A 13,491-nucleotide genomic window follows, 5' to 3' on the forward strand; every position below is an offset into this window, starting at 1 on the left:
GGGCTAGCAATCTTCTGTACTCCTCTGTGATCTCCCCTGTCTTATAGGACTCCTCTGTGCTCTCTCCTGTCTGATAGGGCTCCTCTGTGCTCTCTCCTGTCTGATAGCACTCTTCTGTGTTCTCTCCTATCAGACAGGAAAGAGCGCAGAGGAGCCCTATCAGACAGGAGAGAGCACAGAAGAGTGCTATCAGACAGGAAAGATCACAGAGGGGTCCTATCAGACAGGAGAGAGCGCAGACGAGTCCTATCAGACAGGATAGAACACAGACGAATCTTATCAGACAGGAGAGAGCACAGAGGAGTGCTATCAGACTGGAGAGGGCACAGAGGAGTGCTATCAGATAGGAGAGAGCACAGAGGAGTGCTAGCACACCCTTACTTACAGGACTTTGTCCATGCCTGTGCTTGAGCTTGGACATACCCATAATTATATAAGCCATGATTTCTATAGAAAGGAAACACATTTTCTTATACATTATATTAGAAAAGTTAATATTTTGCGAAGATGTACAACATATAAAAAGTTTTTGAATCTTACAGTGCCCATTTAAACTACAAATGCCATCATTCCTTGTTTGTAAGTGTGAGGTCACTTTTCTCCCCACACATCAACCATCCCACTTATTGAAACATACCTGTGAACATTTCAATGCAATAAACAAAGTAGGACGGTCCAGCCCAAGGTAGCAGGTAAAGGCAGTATTATTTTTATTGGGTAGTATTCAGACAGAACATCAGCCGACGCGTTTCGGACCTACACCCGGTCCTTAGTCATGCCATGACTAAGGACCGGGTGTAGGTCCGAAACGCGTCGGCTGATGTTCTGTCTGAATACTACCCAATAAAAATAATACTGCCTTTACCTGCTACCTTGGGCTGGACCGTCCTACTTTGTTTGCTGCTTACACGTGGTCAGGGACGCTGCTGATCAGGCCCGTGCACAGGTGCAGGTGGCGAAGGTGAGCTGTCGGCTAGTCTACTCTGACTTCAATGCAATAGACCAGTGTTTTCTGACCAGGGTGCCTTCAGCTGTTGCAAAAACAGAATTATCTTTCTCCCACACAGCAGTAGCTCCAATCATTAAAGCAAAGACATGCTCCCTCTGATCACCTGACTAGTGATGTAATGTCTCGGGCCGCATTGCAACCTGGGAAAACCTGACACAGTCATTTTGTATGCTGTAAAAAATAAACCTTGGGGCAAAAATCACATAAGAATTGCGAGACCACCATGAAACGCAGGTACAGACACTATATTATGAACTACACTAACTTTACAGCCACTGTAATATAGTCAAATAAATAAAAATAAAACATGGAATAACCCTTTAACTCCTGAGACTGAATAGATTAAGGGATAAATATGGATCCAGAATTATTGCACATGGGGACAGTCCCACCATAAGTAAAGCATGGTGCCTCTATTCTGGAATTTACAAAAGCAGATCCCGAGATAAACATTCGTGCTACTCTGGTGGGGACTCATCGAAGTAAGACCTTCCAGCCTGCTTGTAAGTTTACATTTATAGAGATTTTAGACTTAGTAATAGCCATTTGAGCTCATTCTTTTGGTTCAAAAGTCCAGATCAAGTCAGATTTGCAGGCAGACATATACAGTAATTTACTAGAAGACACTGGGGGAGATTTATCAAAACCTGTCCAGAGGAATAGTTGCTGAGTTGCCCATAGCAACCAATCAGATCACTTCTTTTATTTTTTTAAAAGGCCTCTGAAAAATGAAAGAAGCGATCTGATTGGTTGCTATGGACAACTCAGCAACTTTTCCTCTGGACAGGTTTTAATAAATCTTCCCCAATGAGTTTACTATAGATAGCTAAATAAATAAATAAATAAATAAGCCTAAATGTAGTAATTTTGTTTACCTTGCCGCGCGCTATTAGCCATGGGTCCCGGCCGTTGTTAGAGCCCGGGCCCGACCCGCCATGCTGTTGCCCTGCGTTATAGAAAGGGAAAGGACCCAGGGCGTACCGGTACGTCCTTGGTCCTTAAGGGCCTTAATGGCTCTTGATAAATCTCTCCCCATAGTGTTTTCTGATTATAGAAGATTTTCTGCTAAAGAAGAGTAATTCCTTGGAGTACATGACCCACATGCATCCCACATAGTTTTTTCAGCAGAGGGTCCAAGTGTCACTTGGCTTTAGTGTGTCTTATCTAATGTGTACATCCACAAAGTTGCACATGGTTAGCAGGGGGCAGTTTAGTATGAAGCTGAAGTTTTCCTAAAGCAAATACCCTGGGCCATTGCTTCTGCAATATATTCATACAAAGAAATAAAAAAAGAAGGAATTATTAGCATGTAGTAGTCTCTGATTCTACAATAGCGCCATCTGTAGAATTGAATCACAGAAAATAATTTTCTAAATTGTCCACCTAATTCTCTGTGAGTAAAACAAAAAAAATTTATAAATAAATAAAAAGTTAGAAAACGCAATAACGGAAAGGATAAAAAGTTAGACTTATTGAGGCCTTTGGGTGTCAGAGTTTCAAAAAATACAATTGATCTGGCCTCTTAAACCGATTACATCTTTTAAACCAATTACATCTCTCCCTCTCTTGGATAGCTAAACTCGTTCGATACCTCTTACCTTAAGTCTGGAGGGTCACAATCAAGGAACTTCTCAGAATATGTCAGAATTGTTTGTAAACTAGATACAGTATATCCTCAACTTCTTTGGCCGATATGATGCTTAGCACATGTTTTTTGACTCGTTTTTACAATTGTCTCTAAGTAATACCGATATAAAATCTTTTGGCGGGGGGATGTAGCAAAATACACAACATTCCTAGTGTCACATTTTATTTGGTGGGATCTTGAATTGTTCTGAGCTATTCCAGTTAAAAATACTATATGATCCCCATCTGTGAACACTGGTTCCAAAAGTAATTAGTCATTTAGATACAGTGTAGTGACTTCTTACCAGAAGATCTCAAACATGTTTTTTTAATATTCGGAAGGCGAATTCTGGATGCTGCTTGAGGTTGTTTGCAAGGATAGTGTCGCTCATTAGGATAGGCCAATATTTGTTTATAGTCTGTGGCATCTGATTCACTCCTGAGTTGAATATACCTATGAATCTTGTGGTGGCCGGGAACACCACAAGAGTCACGTGCAGCATCCAGAATTCGCCTTCCAAAGATCAAAAAAAATCTTTGTGATCTTCTATTAAGAAGTCAGTACATTGTATCTTAACAAATCTTTTGATACAGTGTTTTGGATCCTGTGGTTACAGACTGACCTGTGGAAAATGTGTGGCCTGTTCAAACATGGAGAAATCAGATCGATGGTCTAACTAGAATGGCTTAAAATTCAAGATCAACTGTGAAGACTTTTTAGTGAATGTGTGCTAAGCATCAGCTCCTCCAAAGAAGTTTAGGCTATTTTGAGAAGTTCCATGTTTGTGATCCCTTTGCATTTAAAGTGGTAACCACCCCTAGACATATTATCCCCTATCCAAATGATAGGGGATAAGATGTCTGATCGCTGGGGACCCCTGGGATCTCGGCTGCAGCACCCTGCTATCATTACTGCACAGACCAAACTCGCTCTGTGCATAATGACGGACGATACAGAGGCTGGAGCATCATGACATCCCACCTCCGCCCACTCAATACAAGTCTATGGGAGGGGGCGTGGCAGCTGTCACACCCCCTCCCATAGACTTGCATTAAGGGGGCGGGCCATGATGTCATGAGGTGCGGAGCCGTGGCATCACGATGATCCAGCCCCGATCTCGTCTGCAGCACCCTGCTGTCATTACTACACAGAGCAAACTCGCTCTGTGCGTAATGAAGGGTGATACAGGGGCCGGATCATCGTGATGCCACGGCTCCGCACCTCATGACATCATGGCCCGCCCCCTTAATGCAAGTCTATGGGAGGGGGTGTGACAGCTGCCACGCCCCCTCCCATAGACTTGTATTGAGTGGGAAGAGGTGGGACGTCATGATGCTCCAACCTCTGTTTCGTCCGTCATTATGCACAGAGCGAGTTTGGTCTGTGCAGTAATGACAGCAGGGTGCTGCAGCCGAGATCCCGGGGGTCCCCAGCAATCAGACATCTTGTCCCCTATCCTTTGGATAGGGGATAATATGTCTAGGGGCGGTTACCACTTTAAATGCAAAGGGATCACAATCATGGAACTTCTCAAAATGGAACTTTAAATGCAAAGGGATCACAATCATGTAACTTCTCAAAATAACTTCTTTGGAGGAAATGATGTCTAGGGGCGGAGTACCCATATAAGATAAGAGGTATTGAATGCCTTTACCCAGCCCCGAAATGGGAGAGATGTAATATGTTTAAAGGGGTACTCCGCTGCCCCAGCCTTAGGAACATTTTGTTCCAAATGCTCGGAGCTTTAGCGGGGGTCGTGACATCACGGCCACGCTCCTCATGACATCACACCATGCCCCCTCCCATAGATTTGCATTGAGGGGGTGTGGTGTGACATCACGAGGGGCGTATCCGTGACATTACCATGCCCACCGCCCTCACCCACGGTTCTAAATGAACGCCGGGTGCTGCGCAGAGATCGTGGGGGTCCCAGCTACAGGATCCCCGCGATCAGACATCTTATCCCCTATCCTTTCAGTAGGGGATAAGGTGTCTAGGGGTGAAGTACCTCTTTAATATATTGGAACAAAAGGCCAGATGGATTGTATTACTTGAAATGATGACACTCAAAGGCCTCAATAGGTCATTTACTGTTTAATCCTTTCTGTAATTATGTGGTTTTATTCATATAGTTATATTTCTGGTTTTAGCAACAGCTTCCCTGTCCCAATGATACAACAGGCTTTAATTAATTTTTATTTTATTACACCCAATCCAGCTTTAATGGCCACTTTACACACTCTCTTGAAATTGTGATATATTTCTTGTGTTATCATACCTATATTTTCTTACATTTGGAAAATAAGGAATCCTGCAGTAGCAGTCGTATTTGGCCCGTGGTGGCTTATGGGTCCCAACAGCCCCTGTGCCATATATTGTTAGACAGAGGCACATGCCAAAGAGTCGTGGTGTTACCTCACGGAACCTTTTACTATTATCTATAATTAAATCAGCTACAGACAGAAGCGTATTAGTAAACAGCCATTGCTACCAAACACTCCCTATAATTTTATATCTGTCCTGTATTAACCAGTGTAAATAGACGTCAGTGTACACAGTGCAGAGATGTGTGTAAACCATACACATCGTGTCCATACAGCCTCTGTTCCCAAGATCTCTGCCCAGGGAACATGGTGACATATTGTGTAAATAATAAAATTATATAACATGTAGTAATTCATTTGTGATATGCAATCTGTTTATTCCCCGAACAGGATGTCAAACATACTACTGCGATATAGCAGCGTTATTATGAGTACAAGTACTGTACGTGTTTATCCATAAAAGGCGACGCGGGCTGCGATGATGTGACCATTGGAGAAACATTTCAGGAAGTTGAAACAGTGAAAAGGTTACGTCTGTTGCAGAATTATCATAAATGTGCTTTATCACTTTTAAATAGATCCAGAGTACTACAGTAGTACTTTTTCTTGGGACCCTGAAGAAGCTTTATGTTTTATTAGGGGCTTCAGAACCAATGATCAGGTTTTCATTGACTGGTGATTTATGGTGATTATGGTCACAACATGCAATGGTCATCCTTTTAACCAATTAATATTGTAACGTAAGGGACCTCTGTACAGATATATGTATAATACGTGTTTATTGACACTAACAATACAGTACGCTGTACAGATATATGGACAGATGTTTACTGTATAGGTTAATGTAACACTGGAGACAGGTTTAACTAATGGAGCAGGAGTTGGTTTTGCTAATCATGTAGCCATTCTTTTATAGCCATTAAAAGCTCAAGAGCAGGGTTTCCCAACCAGGGTGCCTCCAGCTGTTGCAAAACTACAGCTCCTAGCATGCCCGGACAGCCTTTGGCTTGGAGTTGTATTTTTAAAACAGCTGGAGATACACCGGTTGGGAAACACTGAAACAGAGCACTGATTATTATATTGTTAGGTTGTGTTTAGAGATGAGCGAACTTACAGTAAATTCGATTCGTCACGGCTCGGCAGTTGATGACTTTTCCTGCATAAATTAGTTCAGCTTTCCGGTGCTCCGGTGGTCTGGAAAAGGTGGATACAGTCCTAAGAGACTCTTTCTTAGGAATGTATCCACCTTTTCCAGCCCACCGAAGCACCTGAAGGCTGAAGTAATTTACGCAGGATAAGTCATCAACTGCCGAGCCGAGAAGTTTGTGACGAATCGAATTTACTGATGTCACAGTGCAGACCCCATGAATACAGTAGTGACGTAACAGTGGTGTCACGGTGCAGACATACTGAACAAGCCAGTGATGTCACAGTATAAAAGAAAATACAAGTGAAAAACACAATGCACAAGTGATGTCACAGCAAAGGGATAAATTATATAACCGTGTCCAAGCATAGGAATTGTAATGTCTCCAAATAGACATAATGTTAAAGGGGTATTCCAGGAATTTTTTTTATTTGACTATACTACAGGGGCTGTAAGGTTAGTGTAGTTCATAATATAGTGTCTGTACCTGTGTGTGACTGTTTTCTCACAATTCTTCTGTGATTTTCACCCCAATATTTATTTTTAACAGCATACAAAATGACTGTTGTCTCAGATTTTTCCCAGGTTGCAATGCGGCCGAGACCTGACTCACTAGTCAGCTGATGACAGGGAGCCTGTCTGCTTCAATGGGTGGAGGGATCGCTTGGTGGGAGAGAGATCAATCTGCAACTAATGCAACAGCTGTAGGCACCCTGATTGAAAACCACTGGTCTTTTGATGGATGCAGCTCATTTATGTTTCATTTGGTGGGGTGGCTGATGTGTGGGAGGGAGGAAAATGGAATTTTGTGATTTGTAGGCAAAAGAAGAAAACTCAAACAAGAAATACCAGTTCACAAAAAGCTAGCCACAGTGTTATGGTAATCTCATAACATTTAGCCCCAAGACAAGCGCACATCCTTCCTAAGTATGTCCATTACTGTCTGCCAGGTACGTACTAAAATCACCTTATGGTGGATAACCCCTTTAAGTTAAATATCACAGAATGATAACAATGCATAAGGTGAATTATGTCTTTTCCTAGACATCTTAAACTTTCTATGCTCCTTTTTCTGTTACCCATACTGTGGTCCTACGAGCTGGTTGCCAGCGTGAAATACTCCACGCTGCACATATACTAGAGAACGGATGGGGCCTCTTAGCCAGCTGAATAACTCAGAGACACAATATACCTAAACCAGAAATACAAGTTTATGCACTAATACATTGCTGAGCATACATTAATTGTGCTTGGTATGTTTGAGTCTATACTGCACCTATGTAAATCAGAGAGCAGAGGGTATTTCCAAGGATGGTATTCCCTAATTGGTGTGATGGACGCCCATGGTGATGGTAATGATTTTTTTCCCTGTCATTTGAAATTTTTTTTATATGATGTAGATAATATTATATGTATATTTGTAATATACAGTAGAAAAGCGCAGCACTGCTCCAATAGGTGCAAAAAAATGTGGATTTATTAGCTCACATAGCAGCAGCTGCTGCTATGTGAGCTAATAAATCCACATTTTTTTTGCACAGCTATACAGCTATGGTGTAATAGATGCAAATGTGAAACTATGAGATAGTGAGGCACTTAGCTCGCAAATTTGTCTCCGCCGGCCGGCAAATAGCTTGGACCGTCCCACCGCGATAAGGTGGCCTCATTGGGACGGACCCTACACTGTGAATATGCCTCTGTGTGAACAGTTCAGTAAGCATGGCAGGGTCTAGAACATCCAAGACACTGTATATACACACCTGATAGAGGTGGGTGGGGTGCAAGGCCAACATGGAGGTAGCCACTCCCCCGTATGTGTAATACAGACAAAGAATAAGTCAGCCAGCACTTTAGTTGATACCAAACTATTATATGGTTTATCTGCATGTTCATGTTTCACCTATATCCTTGTGCTGGCAGTGTGCTGCTGCATTCTTCTGTTGAGATATATGTACACAGTAACCCCCCCCGACCTACGATGGCCCCGACATATGATAAAATCGACATACGATGGCCTCTCAGAGGCCATCGCATGTCGATGTCAGCATCGACATACAATGCTTTTATATGTCGGGGCCATCGCATTAACTGCTATCCGACAGCGCAAAATGCTTAAGCTGCTGTCGGATAGCAGTGTAATGTGCCCCAGCAGGTTCACTTACCTATTCCCGCTGCTCCGGGTCCACTTCGCGATCCTCCGGTGTCTTGCGCATCTTCTCCAGGGTCCGGGCCTCGCTTTCCGGCGTCGTTATTACGTCGCTACGCACGCCGCACCAGCGCAGCAGCGTTATAACGTCACCAGAAAGCGAGGCCCGGACCCTGCAGAAGATGCGCAAGACACCGGAGGATCGCGAAGAAGACACCGGAGCAGCGGGACAGCATCGGGAGCGGTGAGGACCTGGTCCGGAGCGACGGGGACAGGTGAGTACAGCTTCCTATACTTTACATTGCACGGATCCCTCAACATACAATGGATTCGACAAACGATATAATAAAGTTTACATGTTAGTCCACATTTCTGCCATGTATCTGTACTTTTGAAGTTGTCATTTAATGTTACTACAGTGTTTTGAAAGGGAAAGCTTGAGTAGTCTTATTTCGACCTCTAGTGGACAAAATGCTACTTGGTTTTTGCAACTGAAGCCAGAATGTTATATAGAAAAGATTAAATGGGCTCTCCTCTCTGATAGTACTCCTCTTTGCTCTCTCCTGTCTGATAGCACTCCTCTGTGCTCTCTCCTGTCTGATAGTACTCCTCTGTGCTCTCTCCTGTCTGATAGCACTCCTCTGTGCTCTCTCCTGTCTGATAGTACTGCTCTGTGCTCTCTCCTGTCTGATAGTACTCATCTGTGCTCTCTCCTGTCTGATAGTACTCATCTGTGCTCTCTCTTGTCTGATAGGACTCCTCTTTGCTCTCTCCTCTCTGATAGCCCTCCTCTGTGCTCTCTCTTCTCTGATAGTACTCCTCTGCGCTCTCTCCCGTCTGATAGTACTCCTCCTCTGTGCTCACTCCTGTCTGATAGTACTCCTCTTTGCTCTCTCCTGTCTGATAGTACTTCTCTATGCTCTCTCCTGTCTGATAGTAATCCTCTGTGTGCTCTTCTGTCTGATAGTACTCCCCTTGTGCTCTCTCCTGTCTGATGGTACTCCTCTGTGCTCTCTCCTGTCTGATAGTACTTCTCTGTGCTCTCTCCTGTCTGATAGTACTCCTCTGTTCTCTCTCCTGTCTGATAGTAATTCTCTGTGTGCTCTTCTGTCTGATAGTACTCCCCTTGTGCTCTCTCCTGTCTGATGGTACTCCTCTGTGCTCTCTCCTGTCTGATAGTACTTCTCTGTGCTCTCTCCTGTCTGATAGTACTCCTCTGTTCTCTCTCCTGTCTGATAGTACTCCTCTGTTCTCTGTTGGCCCACCCCCACCCTTAGAAGTGTTTAAATGACATATGGTGTGGTGTAGCTCTATTGGGGAGATTTTTCTAAACCTGTGCTGAGGAAAAGTAGAGCAATTGCCCATAGCAACCAGATTCCTTCTTTTAACTTTCACAGGCCTCTTTATAAATGAAAAAAGCAACTGCACCACTCTTCCTTAACACAGGTTTTGATAAATCTCCCCCTATGTGTGTATTTGATAAAAGAAAATCTCCATCTTTTTTTTTTTTTTTTTTTTTTTTTTTTACATAATTACAAAAAAAGGAATATGACTGTTTAAAATGTATGCCATCGTACCCAAATGTATACGATGAAAACAAATGCTACATTGAGCCAAATTGGTCTTGTTTTGGTTTGCAGGTTTGTGGTATATGTCAGAGGTGTGTGGTACAGATGTGAACCGTAGCCTAAATTGGTTTGCAGAAAATGTTAGGGATTTATGAACAGGTTTAGAGCCTTTTATAATGTAACAAATGTTGCGCAAAATGTGTGCAACTTTTTCTTAGTCAATTTTGACTTAAATCACTTTTTACACACTAATAGTTTTTATTTTGCAGTGGTTGCTGATTATTAAAGGAGTACTCCGGTACAGAACATCTTATCCCCTATCCACAGGATAGTGAAGAAGTGTCTGATCGCAGGGGGTCTGAATGATGTATCTCTGGCTCTCCCATATATCTACATGGAGGGGGGGTGTCGGCCACTGGTTCGTGCTGTGGTCGACAGTAATCCATACACGGAGTGGAGGTCGCTCCATGCATGGAGAGCTGGGGTGCTGTGCAGGAGATTGCGAGGGGGGGATCCCAGCGGTTGGACCCCTAACGATCAGACACTTATCCCCTATCCTGTGGATAGGGAATAAGATTCTCTGTACTGGAGTACCCCTTTAAGTGCATCATTTCTTTAAAAAGTTGCAGGTTTATCGTAAAGTCTTCAATTCGTCACAAATCTACACCAGCCCAGACCTGCCTTTATAAAACTGGCTGTAGACAACATTTAAAAAAAGTCGCACATTTTTGCGCAACTCCTATGCGTTAATATGATAAATGAGACAGGTCCGAACTGGCCTACCGGGATACTGGGAAAATTCTCGTTAGGCCGCCTGCCCTGTGGACCGGCAGCAGCCGGCCCATTCTTTGCTGCCCAATACGGAAAGTAGCCGGCCACTGCCTGCCTCACTCCAGCATACAGGGTCCGGACACTGGTATCAGGACGTTGTATGCAGTGGCCAGGGATGGGACGGACATGGTTCGAAAGCCTGGCCAGGTAAAGGGCACACTGCTGCTACTGAGGATCCAGGACACTCGTCCGGGATCCCAAGGCAGACAGTGCTGCTTTCATGTGTGTGAGCCTCACATACAGCAGAAAGCAGTTGTGTCTGCCTGGGGATCCGGGACAAGTGTCCTAGATCCTCAGTAGCAGCAGGCGGAAAGCAGTGGAAAGCCTCCTCTCTGTGTGAGTTGCATCTGCAGCCTACACAGAGAACAGACGTGAACTCTGCCCAATGCAGTGCAGGCGCCGATGACGTCACTCATCGGTGCCTGCACTGTGGAGGATAGAATACGCGGCCCCCTGCTGCAGAGGAGATCGCTCTGTGGGACATAATCAGGTGAGCAGTTTTCTTTTCCTCCTGGGGAGGGAAGGGAATGGGGGGGTGTTGGGGCTGGAGGGGGGGGGACTCTGCTGCCTACACCTAGTGTGGGAGAACTCTGCTGCCTACACCTACTGTGGGAGAACTCTGCTGCCTACACTTACTGTGGGGGAACTCTGCTGCCTACACCTATTGTGGGGGACTCCTGCTGCCTACACCTTCAGTGGGGGAACTCTGCTGCAGCTGGAGGGGAGGGGGTATTGGGGCTGGAGGGGGGACTCTGCAGCTTACACCTACTGTGGGAGAACTCTGCTGCCTACACCTTATGTGGGGAAACTCTGCTGCCTACACCTTATGTGGGGGAACTCTGCTGGAGGGGAGGGGGTACTGTGGCTGGAGGGTGAACTCTGCTGCCTACACCTACTGTGGGGGAACTCTGCTGCTTACACCTTCTGTGGGGGAACTCTGCTGCCTACATCTTCTGTGAGGGAACTCTGCTGCCTACACCTACTGTGGAGGTACTCTGCTGCCTACACCTAATCTGGGGGACTCTGCTGCCTACACCTACTGTGTGGAACTCTGCTGCCTACACCTACTGTAGGGAACTCTGCTGCCTACACCTACTGTAGGGAACCATGCTGCCTACACCTACTGTGGGGGACTTCTGCTGCTTACACCTACTGTGGGGGAACTCTGCTGCCTACACCTACTGTGGGGGAACTCTGCTGCCTACACCTACTGTGGGGGAACTCTGCTGCCTACACCTACTGTGGGGGAACTCTGCTGCCTACACCTAATGTGGGGAACTTCTGCTGCCTAGCTAATGTGGGGCACTTCTGGTATATACTGTATAGCCACATAAAGTGATGCGCCTGCGCTCGGTGGCCATTGGCTGAAACAATGCTGTGGGGCTGGTTTGCAATAATTTCCAGGGCTGGTTTTTATCCCCAGTCTGGCCCTGGCCTGAGACTCCTAAATGTTGGCCTGTGACTAGTGACTATAGATCAATGATCTCCAAACTCGTGGATCTCCTGATGTTGCAAAACTACAACTCCCAGCATGCTGGGAGTTGTAGTTTTGCAACATCTGGAGGTCCACAGTTTGGGGACCTGACATGCTGAGAGTTGTAGTTTTGCAACATCTGGAGGTCCACAGTTTGAAGACCACTGCTATAGACAGTTCATAGCTTTATATTACCATAGGTTCACACTGAAGCCCAGCCCCAGTTCCTGTGTATTCAGTAGCTGTAGAGTGAAAGTGAAAGCACATGGGCTGGGTTGTGAGTGTCTCGTGGTGACGTTAAAGAGGGGCCATTATTGTCGTCTTCATGTATACCACCTGAACATCATCAAGTACCAGGCCCTCTGCCTCCTCCAGTAGGTGGCGCTTCCTCTGTTGGTGTGTATCTATAGTATCTATGGCTTCTTCTATTACTATGTTCTGTTAGAGCAGCTGTTAACTTCTTCCTCTCCTGTGTCATATCTGCTTTTACTTTTATTCTTCCTCGTTTCATGTGTTCACTGTATTATTTATAACCCTCCAGTTACCTGTGCACAGATGTAGCTGAGCTGAATGTGAGCATCATTCTCAGGATACTGCATTTGGGTCCCTCACAGATCTATATACAGCGAATCCTGAGATCATAACAGTTTGTGTTGTAAGACAAACTCAATACGTCTACACCCTGACATATCCAGCTCTGCTGCATCTATGTGTATTGTAAATTGTGTGTTGCCCATTATTGCATTGCAGCTGTACTTTCCTATTATGGGAATAGCATATGGCACAGCTCGCTGTTTTTTAGTACTATGGTTTATTTCATTGTTGTAGTGTATGTGTCTTATCTTACATGTCTGTGTTGTATTGTTATACTTGTTCAGAGTCGCTGTTGGGTGTGTAACCTGAGGGGCTTGCAGAATTCTCAAGGGGAAGTTCATTTCTTGATCGGTGTTTGATGTTTTCAGGAAATAAAATGGTTGATGCCTGACAGCCTTTTGTCATTAACATTAAGATGGCCGTCCTCCTATCTCACAGTTGCTTCAGATCACATTGGGGCTCATGGAAATCCCCAGGTCTGGCTGTGACCTTGTGCACTCTGCAAACTGCATGTGTTACATATATAGACCTATCTCTTGTCTCTCTAGGAATAAAGTACAATATTGTGTATGTTAGGTAGAATACAATCTGTTCGGCTGCAGAATCAAACAACTGCTGAAGTAACTTTTTATTATAACATTATGTTTTATTATAACATTATTACTGTGTGAACAATGGCCGCAACCCGTGCACTTAGCTGTATTATGGCTTTATTTTGTACCCGGCGTTGCCCGGTTTTTCCTTCCTAATCATTGTTGTGGCGGAAAATCA

At 44.6% G+C, this 13,491-nt stretch overlaps 1 protein-coding gene across 5 annotated transcripts in view; it reads left to right on the forward strand.

Moving 5' to 3' along the window:
• Positions 1-13,491, forward strand: part of ERAP1 (endoplasmic reticulum aminopeptidase 1) — a 145,886-nt gene that overhangs the window by 83,887 nt on the left and 48,508 nt on the right. Inside the window, exon 1 of one of the 5 annotated variants that reach the window (XM_056537564.1) lies at positions 12,388-12,522. The exons of 3 other annotated variants lie outside the window; for them this stretch is intronic. The gene's annotated coding sequence lies outside the window, so the exon portion shown is untranslated. Of the gene's footprint in view, positions 1-12,387; positions 12,523-13,491 lie in introns of those variants that run through there. One more of the 5 variants, XM_056537568.1, reaches the window with a different exon arrangement.

The sequence above is a fragment of the Hyla sarda genome, chromosome 1 (assembly GCF_029499605.1).
Source record: "Hyla sarda isolate aHylSar1 chromosome 1, aHylSar1.hap1, whole genome shotgun sequence".
Classification (NCBI taxonomy): Eukaryota; Metazoa; Chordata; class Amphibia; order Anura; family Hylidae; genus Hyla; species Hyla sarda.